The sequence below is a fragment of the Cebus imitator genome, unplaced genomic scaffold (assembly GCF_001604975.1).
Source record: "Cebus imitator isolate Cc_AM_T3 unplaced genomic scaffold, Cebus_imitator-1.0 Scaffold273, whole genome shotgun sequence".
Taxonomy (NCBI): domain Eukaryota; kingdom Metazoa; phylum Chordata; class Mammalia; order Primates; family Cebidae; genus Cebus; species Cebus imitator.
Genome location: NW_016107588.1, coordinates 2,390,761 through 2,402,822, shown reverse-complemented (window position 1 = coordinate 2,402,822; position 12,062 = coordinate 2,390,761). Strand labels below are relative to the sequence as shown.

The 12,062-nt window shown below is 37.7% G+C and overlaps 1 protein-coding gene and 1 non-coding gene across 3 annotated transcripts in view; both read left to right on the top strand.

The window, feature by feature from the left end:
* The window catches only part of GABRA3 (gamma-aminobutyric acid type A receptor subunit alpha3), a 250,766-nt gene that overhangs the window by 167,876 nt on the left and 70,828 nt on the right, over positions 1 to 12,062 (top strand). The gene's annotated exons all lie outside the window — the stretch shown is intronic.
* On the top strand, positions 1,740 to 1,845 carry LOC119467273. Its single transcript, XR_005195816.1, has one exon. It is a non-coding gene; the product is annotated as a U6 spliceosomal RNA (small nuclear RNA).

Genomic DNA, 12,062 nt, shown 5'->3' with positions numbered 1-12,062 from the left:
TTTTAGTAGAGACGGGGTTTCACCATGTTGACCAGGATGGTCTCGATCTCTTGACCTCGTGATCCACCCGCCTCGGCCTCCCAAAGTGCTGGGATTACAGGCATGAGCCACCGCGCCTGGCCTGCTTAAGTTTGGTACCATAGAGGATATTAGTATTCTTCACATACACTGTTTCCATAGAGTGGCTAGTACAATGGAGAGTTCTAAGAGTTGGAGTGGAGACATAGAAAATTTCTATTTCACATAGAAAATACCTTTGAGAAGCTTGTTTGAAAATGAAAGGGAGGGATGTATCATAGCTACATTCAGGGGTAAAATAAATTTTTTTTTGTTTTCAAAGGAAAGACTGACACAAATTTGTGAGATAGTACAAAAGATCCAGTAGCAAGAAAAAGATTTAAGACACCATAGAAATAACACTTTGCTGACAGCAAGTTCTCATAAATACCATAAAGGGGATGCTATCAAAACTACAGTTAGTTTCACTTGAAAGGAAGAGAGAGACACCTCTTCTCACATTGCATGAAAGGTTATGAGGTTATATATAAAAGTTGAAATGAAGGTGGGGAGGATAGGACAGAGAAAAGGTATAAATGAATGCAATATATAAAGGAGAATTTGGATAAACAGAGCATTAGTGAAGGAATAGATGGAAGAGAGGCATGCTTGTAATAAAGTATAGGAAAGAGAAGAGTTTGAAAAAGAGATAAGAGTTCACACAATTGTGGAAAGAATGGAGTGGAGTAGATGTAAACAGAAGAGAGGCAGTATATGGAATGAGGTGGATGGAGGTACAGAATAATGAGGAGGAGATGTGGATGGGTAGAAGACAGTAAGAAAATAGAAGAGAAGTGAGAGGAAGGAGAGAGTAATGGGCAGGAAAAGATCTGAACACAGTAGAGATTGCAAACAGTGAGGAGAAATAAAGAATGAATGAAAAGAACAGGATAGAGGAGAAGCAACAATAAAAAGAAAAAAGCATAAAGGATAGGTTTGGGTTTTGGAGGAGAGATAGAGAAGACAGAATAAAGGAGAGGGGGGATGGGAATATTGAAATATAAAGAATAGAAGATGCAGGTTGAGGAGGGCAGAGGGTGAAGCAAAGCAAGGGATTAGCTGCCTTGAAATCAAGTTGAATGAATGGGAAGATGATGATAATTGGGCCCTTTATTCGAGTCTGAATTTGACAAGAAAGTCAAGTTTGATGAGATTAGAGTCTATGTAGAATGCCCTTGTGCTTATTTTGATTTACAGAATAGAGGAAGTACAGAAGTACAGAGTTATGATGAAGCCATTGTTTTCCTACACAGCAGCACCTTGAATCCAGGAAAGGTGGGCCTGGAGGGAGACCTAGGCTCAAAATGGAAAAATAAAAGCCTGCCTGGTTTTACAGCCCCACAATTGATTCACCTCGTGACCTTTCTCATGTCACAAGTCTAGTCTGATAATAATGTAGCTGTTGCCTGTCTTTCAGGCATATGAAAAGCACAAATTGAATAAAATCTGTAGAACACTTAGAATTTTTCAGAAAGTGTTATTCTGTAGCACCCCTATTATTATTTTGACCCTCAGGAATCTTATCTGGAGTCCATGGGAAAACTACAGAAGGACAGCTTCCTACTAAAATTGGACCAAGCATTGCATGGGCATGTTAATAGGGCAATTTAGAAAGAAGACTTGCTTTGCCTCATCTTGGGACCTCAGAACAACCATAAAAATACAAGCAAAAACCCATTACCTGCTGCTTACTTCAGCAACACCATACTAAAAGTGGAACAATCCATAGATAATTAGCAGAGCCCAGCTCAAGATGATACACACATTTATAAAATATTTTCTATTATTCAGGTATGGATATATAGAGAACTTCATCTTTATTAATGGCATCATATTTGTTTATGAGGATACAGATAAATGTGTTCATTGTATACAAATGTTGCATAATATATAATATAGTAAAAAAGTCCTATTGACTATCTGAATATGAAGGAGATATATCTATTGAATTTAAGTAGATTTTATCCTATTTACTTAAAACACTGATTCAGCCCATTCACAAGTGCTTATTATGTTTAAGGTTCTGGGATATCTGCTGAGCTACAGAGATAAATAAGGTCATGCTCTTGATTACTACAGTTAAAGAGACCTGTGCAAGATAGCTGCACAATAATATAAAATTCCTGAAATGGATGTGCAAAATGTGATATAATCACAGGAGAAGTCACATCCAAAATGACATGGGTTAAAGAAAGCTGCAAAAGGAGGTAATGTCTAGTTTATCCCTTGAATCTTGAAGGAAGTGTAGGTGACTATCAAACAAATGAGAGACAGGGCTGAGGTAGAGGAGAGTTTCCAGGCAGAAGAAATACTGTACACAAAGACATGTATTCGTGAATTGACTTCATACATCAGAAAATCCATGCTTCTTTGTGAGACATGATAGTGGAAATAGAGAATACTATGGGAGCATCTAGCAGGGACAGTGAAATGAGTCTGTGGGGAATAGCCACAATAAATTCCAGACACCTTCTGAATGATTTCTGAGACATAAAAGATCTGTAGAAGTAAATTAAAAGACAGGGAGGAAATATTCCAGAGAGCGAGTATAGCAGGCATAAAGGCTTGAAGAGTGGGAGGAGAAGGTAGTGATGATACATTGAAGGACTAAAAGTTCAGTGTGACTGGACCGGAAGACCGTGCAAGGAAACAGTCTGAGGTGGGGAGAGGGGCTTATATGCTATGTTGGCATAAAAATGATGAGGATCCATTAAAGAGTTTATTGTGGAGGAAGAAATCAAATAAATTTGCATTTAAGTTAGATCACTATGGGAGCAGTGTAGGAGGCAGTTTGGAGGAAGGCAAGGCCAAAGATCAGGTGCCTAGCTAAGAAGCTGCCACAATACTCAAATGATAATCCTAATGAAAACTATGTATTATATATACTATGCATATGTATTATACTATGTGTTGAACACCTACTATGTCTTAGGTACCTTATGTAAAACATCTCTAGGCTTCACAACACTTATTTTGGCTTCAAGTTACGGCTCTTTCCACTAAATCGGGTTTTGAAGAAGAATATGGACATAAAATATGTTCAAGAGGTAGCATTGATGGCACTTGGTGCCTGAATGGAAGTGTGGGATTCAGGATGTTGTATGGCTCATTCCTATAAGCAAATAAGTTGCCTAGGATAATGGAAGTATTAGGGGTATAATAAAAATGATGACCCAATTGTTAGCATTTCCATAGAATGAGGAGGAATAATAAGATTTTGGAACATGGCAGTGATAAAGAAAGGGGGTGGGAAATATAGCCAAATAGTGTACCTATTTGGAAGGATTTCTGCATGACATATAAGGGATAATAATCAAGAAGCGATACAGAATATGTTTATCCTGTAGTTACAGGGAAGCATTTTTTAAATTTATTTATGTTTTAATTGACATATAAAGTTGTATTTACTGTGTACAACATGATTTTAAGTATATATACATTGCAGGATGATTAAATGTAGCTACTTTGTAAATGCGTTACCTCACATAGTTATCCTTTTGCGATGAGAACATTTGACATCCACTGTCAGCATTGTTCAAGAATACAATATATCATCATTATTGTCAACTAGCCACCATGCTGTATAATAGATCACTTAAATTTATTACTTCTATCTAATTGTAGATATGCATCCCTGGACCAACATAATGTTTTTTTAAAAAGTGAGTGACATGACAAGATAATCTGTGATAACACTAGTTGCTGAACCCCAAAATGAATAATGGTTCAAACATGATAGAAGTGTATTTCTTGCTTCTTAAAGTTCAAAGCAGGTGTTCCCCATTGACAAGTGGCTCATTTCCAAGTGGTGCAACACATGGTTTTTAAGACCACTGTGCTTATTTGTATTAAGTCAGTAGAAGAAGAAATAACATGACAGGTTGTATATCGGAGGTATTTATAGACCACGCCTTGAGTGGCATACTCATTTCTACTGACCTTACTTTGACTAGAATGAGGTCACATGGACATGGTGGGAAAAGAAACATTACCAAGTAGAAGAGAAAGTGGATTTGGTGAACATTTGGCAAGTGTTTGCCAATCTCATTTTTTTAAAAATTAAAATCTCTAGCTGCACTCTGGAAGATAAATAGACAGAAATACTAGTTAGCAGACCCATTCATAGTCCAGAAAGAATGACAGGGGTCTAAGAAAAGGCAGTGAGAAGTGAGAGTAGAAGAAGAAGGGCAAGTAGGATATGAGAGAGCTTTTCAATGGAATTTGAAGTTCAATTGGATATAGGGTATTGAGGAGAAAAGTGCATTGAGAATGTCCCTGACATATTCTCCCTGGAGAATGAGTGAATTGTGGTGCCATTAACAACAACAACAACAGCAAAACTCATTATAGGAGAAGAAGGACAGATTTTGGAGAGGAAGGGATAGAGAGTTTACATGTCTTGGGGATTTGCTATATGCCATACACTGTGCTAATTGCTTCACATGTATTTGTTTCATTTAATCTTCAATGTTCATGTGTATATACTACAGAAGCATAATATAGCACTGTTGTTAAGAAGGTGGGTTCTGCAGTAAGGCTGGTCCTGGTCCTTCCTCTGTAAAATGAGTCAAATCATAACAGTGCCTACCTCATAGGCCATTGCAGGAAGTAAATGTGATAAGGCATGTGAATTGCTTGATATACTTCTTCGTGTTCTGTGGAGTGTTTTTGTTTTTGTTGTTAATATCCCCATTTTTACAGTTGGTAAACTGAAGTTTTAATAGAGCAAAGTCATACCACCAATAAATGCAGAGCTGGTACATAGAGACCCAAGTCATTCTGTTCATGAAAAACCTTTTTTTCCCCTTTTACATCACGTCATTTCCTCTAATAAGGGAAGGTGTGAGCTATCAATTTTAAATAACGAATCTGAGGTGGACATGACAAGCTGCAGTTGGAATGCAGGTCTGGAACTCAGGAAACCTTTGACGCAATGGGATTTTGTAAAATTGAATACATTGCACAAAATGTCAGCTATGTGTTATGTTACACAGTAATAGTGTCCTACATTTAGCTCAAAGGAAATAGGCACTAGTTTCTCCATGTTGAATCATTAAGAGGAAAGTGGTGCTCTGAACCAATTGAGGATTACTATCATATTAAGACCATGATGCCTTCCTTTATTTTTGATTGTATGACTGAGTCAGTTTTATGTGCTTTGAATGTTCCAAAGGCAAACTACTTGAAGTCTAAATTCTGCATGTCAGGAATCCTCTTCCCACAAACTTCATCAGTAAAATTCTTCTCTTCCTTTTTTAGATGCAAATAGCTTGCACTTGTGTTTTCATTATAGACTCTGCCTCTGAAATAGCCAGGAACCAGGGAAAGCATTTGGGCCAGACTGTTAGTTGTATAGGACTTAATGTAATCAGATCAACCAAGCATTGATAGCTTGTTTCACATAGTCTTTTTTGTAATGACTTTTGCTCTAGGGGATTCCACCTGTAGTTCCTTGTTCATTAAGCTAGCAACTGACTCACAGAGCCACACTTAGTGAATCTCACTCTAATGAACAGTAGTAAGAGCATAGAAGAGATGGAGTTGTTCATTTGGACTCTGAGAAAGCTTACAATGAGGTGAGAGGGAAATAATAGTGTAAGTCCTCAGTCAATCCCAAATTACTCTGTGCACTTCATGCAGGGACATCAACTTCTGCTCTCAAAGAGCTCACATCTTAAGAGGAAAGACAGGTCACACCATCCACCGTACTATAAGGCATAATGGAAGTTTCACACAAAGCTAACAGTGAAGTGCTATAAGCTAAAAATTACAGGGTTCACTGAGATTGGGGGCACGGACCCAGATGTGTGGCAGGGCTTCACAGGGGAACTAACATTTGAGCTGAAAGGTGGGAAGGAAAAAAAAGTATTCCTGAGACATTTCCTCACATTTATTTCATTTCTGCCAGTTTCATGTGGAAATCAGGGACTTGAAATAACAAGGACTGCCTTTATTTTCTAAGCAAGAAACGGTCTCTGGGCAAATTGAGTCTGTTGAAAAGTTTATTCTAACAGAGGGATTTACAGATCAACATAAGAGTCTCTCTTATTCCAAAGAACCCAGCTATTTCAGATGTTACCCCTAGACAGGGTAGAAACTCTGTGTTATGTGGAATAAACATATGAGAAGGAATTGAGGGCCATGGGTATGAGTCCCAACTTTGGCACAAATCAGCAGTGTAACTATGGGCAAGGCATTTCTCCCCTCTGGGTCTCAGTTTCTTTTTTTGGGACATATTGCTGAAAATACCTGCTCTGCCTATCTCACAGAAATATTTATTAAATCAGGAAACAGATGTCAACCATCTGCTATATGCCAATTACCATACCAGGGATGGAATTACAATGATAAACAGGCTACTCTCTCAAGTTGCTCATAGTCCTGTGCAGAAGACAGAGAGCTAAACATATATTAATAATCCTATGTGGTAAGGTCTAAGACTGTTGTCCAAAGTGCTCTTAGATTGCAGTGAGCTGGAGGAAACCACAATGCTTGTAGGGCACAGACAAAGCATCATGGAAGAAGAAATATTTGAGAAAAGATTTGAAGGAAATATGTTGTGCATATAAAAAGGAAAGGGTAGTCCAGGCAGGAAAAAATTCCAGACACATGGGAGTTTTGTTTTGTAAAATCATAAGTTTTACAAATGGCTGAAGAAGGGGGAAAGTGTGTCAGAAATGAGGTTGAAGCTACACCTCTGAGATAATTGTTAAAACTCAGATGTGCTCCCTCTTAAGGCTAAATGGAGCAGTGAAGTGGTGGCCCTCCTTCCTGTGTACTGAGCCTCTTGTCTATACCTTGAGGATTTAATGGGACACCTCAGACAACTGTCATTCTTGTGGCTAATGTGCTGCTTGGTTTGGGTGTTTGGTGGTGGTACATTTCAAGTGACTCATGCTGTACTGATAATAGCTATTAATGATTTGTTATTCTTTCTTTTTCACCATAAATCCCAAATCCTGCCCTTTACTCCATTATTATAGAAATAGCCATCGCCACTCCTGAAGCAGTGCTATTTGTCCTTAGAGAGAACATTTGAGAAGGACTAATTGACAGATTGCTTTCAGTAGGGCTCATACTGATCTCCAGAGCCCCTTGTCTCCTACAAAGTTCAAACTGTTTCCTCCTACATTATACTTAACACATTGATAGCCTCACTGAACAACTAGTACATATATTCAATAAACTTTAGATTTTTAACTTTTAGGGTTCTAGTTAGTGTGGGAACCTTTTTTCTCTAACCTTATTTATTAATTTTCCTATTTTATGCCCTTATTTTAAAAATAATCAGTATTCTATGTGCAAAAATCTAAGAATGATTTGATAGTTTTTTGTGGGGCAGTTAATTTAGATAACTCATTTTCATTCAGTTAATTTTGCAGATTTTTAAATTCTTTAATTGATATATAGCTTGCAAATTTTAAAGTATACAAATATTATGTGTATAGCTCCACAGTATTCTGGGTAAGGAATATGTGCTAGAGGTTGCTGCATTAGAAAGGTAAAGTAATGGAGAAGTAGCTTGTGATAACCAGAACCTCACTTTCCAGAAGTGTAACTCTCCCTGGGTTGAAGGCAAATAGCCACTGTCTTAATCCATTTGAACTATTACAATAAAACACCTTAGACTGGGAAATTTATTTCTTCTCAGTGTTCTTGATATCAGGAAGTCCATGATAAAGGCTACAGTACACTCAGTGTCTAAAGGACAGCTCTCTGCTTCAAATATGCCAACTTTTTGCTGTGTCCTTACATGGTAGAAGAGACTAACATTCTCCTTTAAACCACTTTTATACGGACAATAATCCCATTCAAGAGAACAGAGCCCTCATGACCTAATAACTTCCTTAATGCCCCACCACTTAATACTATCACATTAGCATTTATGTTAAAATTTCAACATTTGCATTTCAGGGGGATACAAACATTCAGACCATAGCAGGCACTGAGGACATGGATGTAATAGTATCTGAGTTGGAAATTTTTCTCATTGGGTTAGTGTGTTGGGTGGATTTCCATCTAAAAGCAAATGACTTATATGTGGTATTCAATCTAGTTCAGGAGATAAAACATCTGTACCCCCCCAATATCCTTAATATGCCAAGCACTTTATAATAAATACGAAGTAAATACTGGCTTTTGTATCAATGGTATAATAAAATGTTAAAAATCAGTAAATCATATGGTAAGAATAATCTCTGATATATTTGCTTGTTTTGAAAATATACTTAGGTATTTCCAATAAAGATGAAATAGGGCACCAAATAGCCAAGTCACTAATTTGTCTCAATTCCAAAGTTATAGAAAATAAATTGTTTAACATGTGACTTTTAGTCAATAGCAGTGATTTTGGACGCAATGAGATGGCATAGCATAATTGCTAGGCCAAATGTTTCAAATGACCATATGCAGTCTATGGTTGACCCTTTGCTTCATTTCCCCTCCCTACTTTGAGATTCTGATATATATAGCTTCTGCTTGAGGTGTGTGGAGAGTCAGTGTAAAGATATAAACCCAGTATGCTGAATCTCAGTCTTTAGACTTCTTGTCTTTCCTAGATACTTTCACTCCCCTTTGTAGTATCATCCAGTCTTAGGGCTTCAGTTAGCATCTGCAAGGTGTTAGCTAACAAGGCACAGAGAACTGAAGTAACTTACACATAGCTACTACTACAAGCTGGGTTCATGGTGGACCTGGGTTGTAAATTTGGCAGTCTGGCTTTGGAATCCATGCTCCATTCTGAATTAATAAATAAAAATAACATGTATTTATGTTGTACAACAGGATGTCCTGATATGTTTATATATTGTGGAACTGCTAAATCAAGCTAATTTTCATATGCACTACCTCACATCTCAATTTTTGTGATGAGAACACTTAAATTCTGCTCTCTTAGCAAATTTTAACTATATAAAACACTGTTATTAACTACAGTCACTGTGCTGTACAATAGATCTCTTGAATTTAATCTTCCCATGTAACTGAAATTTTATTCCGTTTGATCAACATCTCCTCAATTCTCCCACTTCCTGGCCACTATTCTACTTTCTCTTTCTATGAGTCTAACTTTTATATACTCCACGTATAAATGAGCTCATAGAGTTTTTATCTTTCTGTGCCTGGCTTATTTTGCTTAGGATACTGTCCTCCATGTTGTCACAAATGGCAGGATTTCCTTTTCTTCTAAAGCTAAGTAATATTTTATTGTGTATGTATACCATATCTTTTTTGTTGTTGTTGTATTTTAGGTTTTGGGGTACATGTGAAGAACATGCAAGGTTGTTGCATAGGTACACACATGGCAGTGTGATCTGCTGCCTTCTTCCCCCTCACCTATATCTGGCATTTGTCCCCATGCTATGTCACCCCACCTCCCCACCCCCTCCCCCATTTCCCCCCAACAGACCACAATGTGTAGTGTTCCCCTCCCTATGTCCATGTGTTCTCATTGTTCAACACGTGCCTATGAGTGAGAAAATGCGGTGTTTGATCTTCTGCTCTTCTGTCAGTTTGCTGAGAATGATGGTTTCCAGGTTCATCCATGTCCCTACAAAGGACACAAACTCATCGTTTTTGATGGCTGCGTAATATTCCATGGTATATATGTACCACATTTTCCCTGTCCAGTCTATCACCGATGGGCATTTGGGTTGGTTCCAGGTCTTTGCTATTGTAAACAGTGCTGCAATGAACATTCGTGTGCACGTGTCCTTATAGTAGAACGATTTGTAATCCTTTGGATATATACCCAGTAATGGGATTGCTGGGTCAAATGGAATTTCTATTTCTAGGTCCTTGAGGAATCACCACACTGTCTTCCACAATGGAAGATGTTTCTCCATCTGTTTGCGTCCTGTCTTATTTCGTTGAGCAGTGGCTAGTAGTTCTCCTTGAAGAGGTCCTTTACGTTCCTTGTTAGTTGTATTCCTGGTATTTTATTCTCTTTGTAGCAATTGTGAATGGCAGTTCGTTCTTGATTTGGCTCTCTTTAAGTCTGTTATTGGTGAATAGAGATGCTTGTGATTTTTTGCACATTGATTTTGTATCCTGAGACTTTGCTGAACTTGCTTATCAGTTTCAGGAGATTTTGGGCTGAGATGATGGGGTCTTCTAGATATACAATCATGTCGTCTGCAAATAGAGACGATTTGACTTCCTCCTTTCCTATTTGAATACCCTTTATTTCTTTTTCTTGCCAATTGCTCTGGCTAGAACTTCCAGTACTATATTGAATAGGAGTGGTGAGAGCGGGCATCCTTGTCTAGTGCCAGATTTCAAAGGGAATGCTTCCAGTTTTTGCTCATTCAGCATGATATTGGCTGTTGGTTTGTCGTAAATAGCTTTTATTATTTTGAGATACGTTCCATCAATACCTAGATTATTGAGGGTTTTTAGCATACAGCGCTGTTGAATTTTGTCAAAGGCCTTCTCTGCATCTATTGAGATAATCATGTGGTTTTTGTCTTTGATTCTGTTTATGTGGTGAATTACATTTATAGACTTGCATATGTTGAACCAGCCTTGCATCCCCGGAATGAAGCCTACTTGGTTGTGATAGATAAGCTTTTTGATGTGCTGTTGCAATCGGCTTGTCAATATTTTATTGAAGATTTTTGCGTCTATGTTCATCATGAATATTGACCTGAAGTTTTGTTTTCTTGTTGAGTTTTTGCCGAGTTTTGGTATCAGGATGGTGTTGATCTCATGAAATGATTTGGGAAGGATTCCCTCTTTTTGGATTGTTTGGAACAGTTTCAGAAGTAGTGGTACCAGCTCCTCTTTGTATGTCTGGTAGAATTCAGCTGTGGACCCATTTGGACCTGGGCTTTTTTTGGTTGGAAGGCTACTAATTGCTGCCTCAACTTCAGCCCTTGTTATTGGTCTATTCAGGGTTTCATCTTCTTCCTGGTTTAGGCTTGGGACGGTGCACATGTCTAGGAATTTATCCATTTCTTTCAAGTTTACTGGTTTATGTGCATAGAGTTGTTTGTAGTAATCTCTGATGGTAGTTTGTATTTCTGTGGAACCAGTGGTGGTATACCCCTTATATTTTTTATTGTATCTATTTGATTGTTCTCTCTTTTCTCTTTTATCAGTCTGGCTAGTGGTCTATTTTGATCTTTTCAAGAAACCACCTCCTGGATTTATTGATTTTTTGAAGGGCTTTTTGTGTCTGTATCTCCTTCAGTTCTGCTCTGATCTTAGTTATTTTCTTGTCTTCTGCTAGCTTTTGAATTTTTTTGATATTGCTCCTCTAACTCTTTCAATTTTGATGATACGGTGTCGATTTTAGATCTTTCCTTGCTTCTCATGTGGGCATTTGCTGCTATAAATTTTCCTCTAGACACTGCTTTAAATATGTCCCAGAGATCCTGGTACGTTGTGTCTTCATTCTCATTGGTTTCAAAGATTGTCTTTATTTCTGCCTTTATTTCATTGTTTATCAAGTCAACATTGAAGAGCCAGTTCAGTTTCCATGAAGTTGTGTGGTTCTGAGTTAGTTTCTTAATCCTGAGTTCTAATTTGATTGCACTGTGGTCTGAGAGACTATTATGATTTCCGTTCTTTTGCATTTGCTGAGAAGTGATTTACTTTCAATTATGTGGTCAATTTTATGGTAGGTGTGATGTGGTGCTGAGAAGAATGTATATTCTGTGGATTTGGGGTGGAGAGTTCTGTTAATGTCTATTAGGTTTGCTTCGTCAGATCTTAGTTCAAGTCCTGGATATCCTTGTTAATTTTCTGTCTTGTTGATCTGTCTAATATCTACAGTGAAGTATTAAAGTCTCCCACTATTATTGTGTGGGAGTCTATGTCTCTTTGTAGGTCGTTAAGAACTTGCTTTATGTATCTGGGTGCTCCTATATTGGGTGCATATATATTTAGGATCATTAGCTTTTCTTGTTGCATTGATCCTTTTACCATTATGTAATGCCCTTCTTTGTCTCTTTTGATCTTTGTTGGCGTAAAGTCCATTTTGTCAGAGACTAGGATTGCAACTCCTG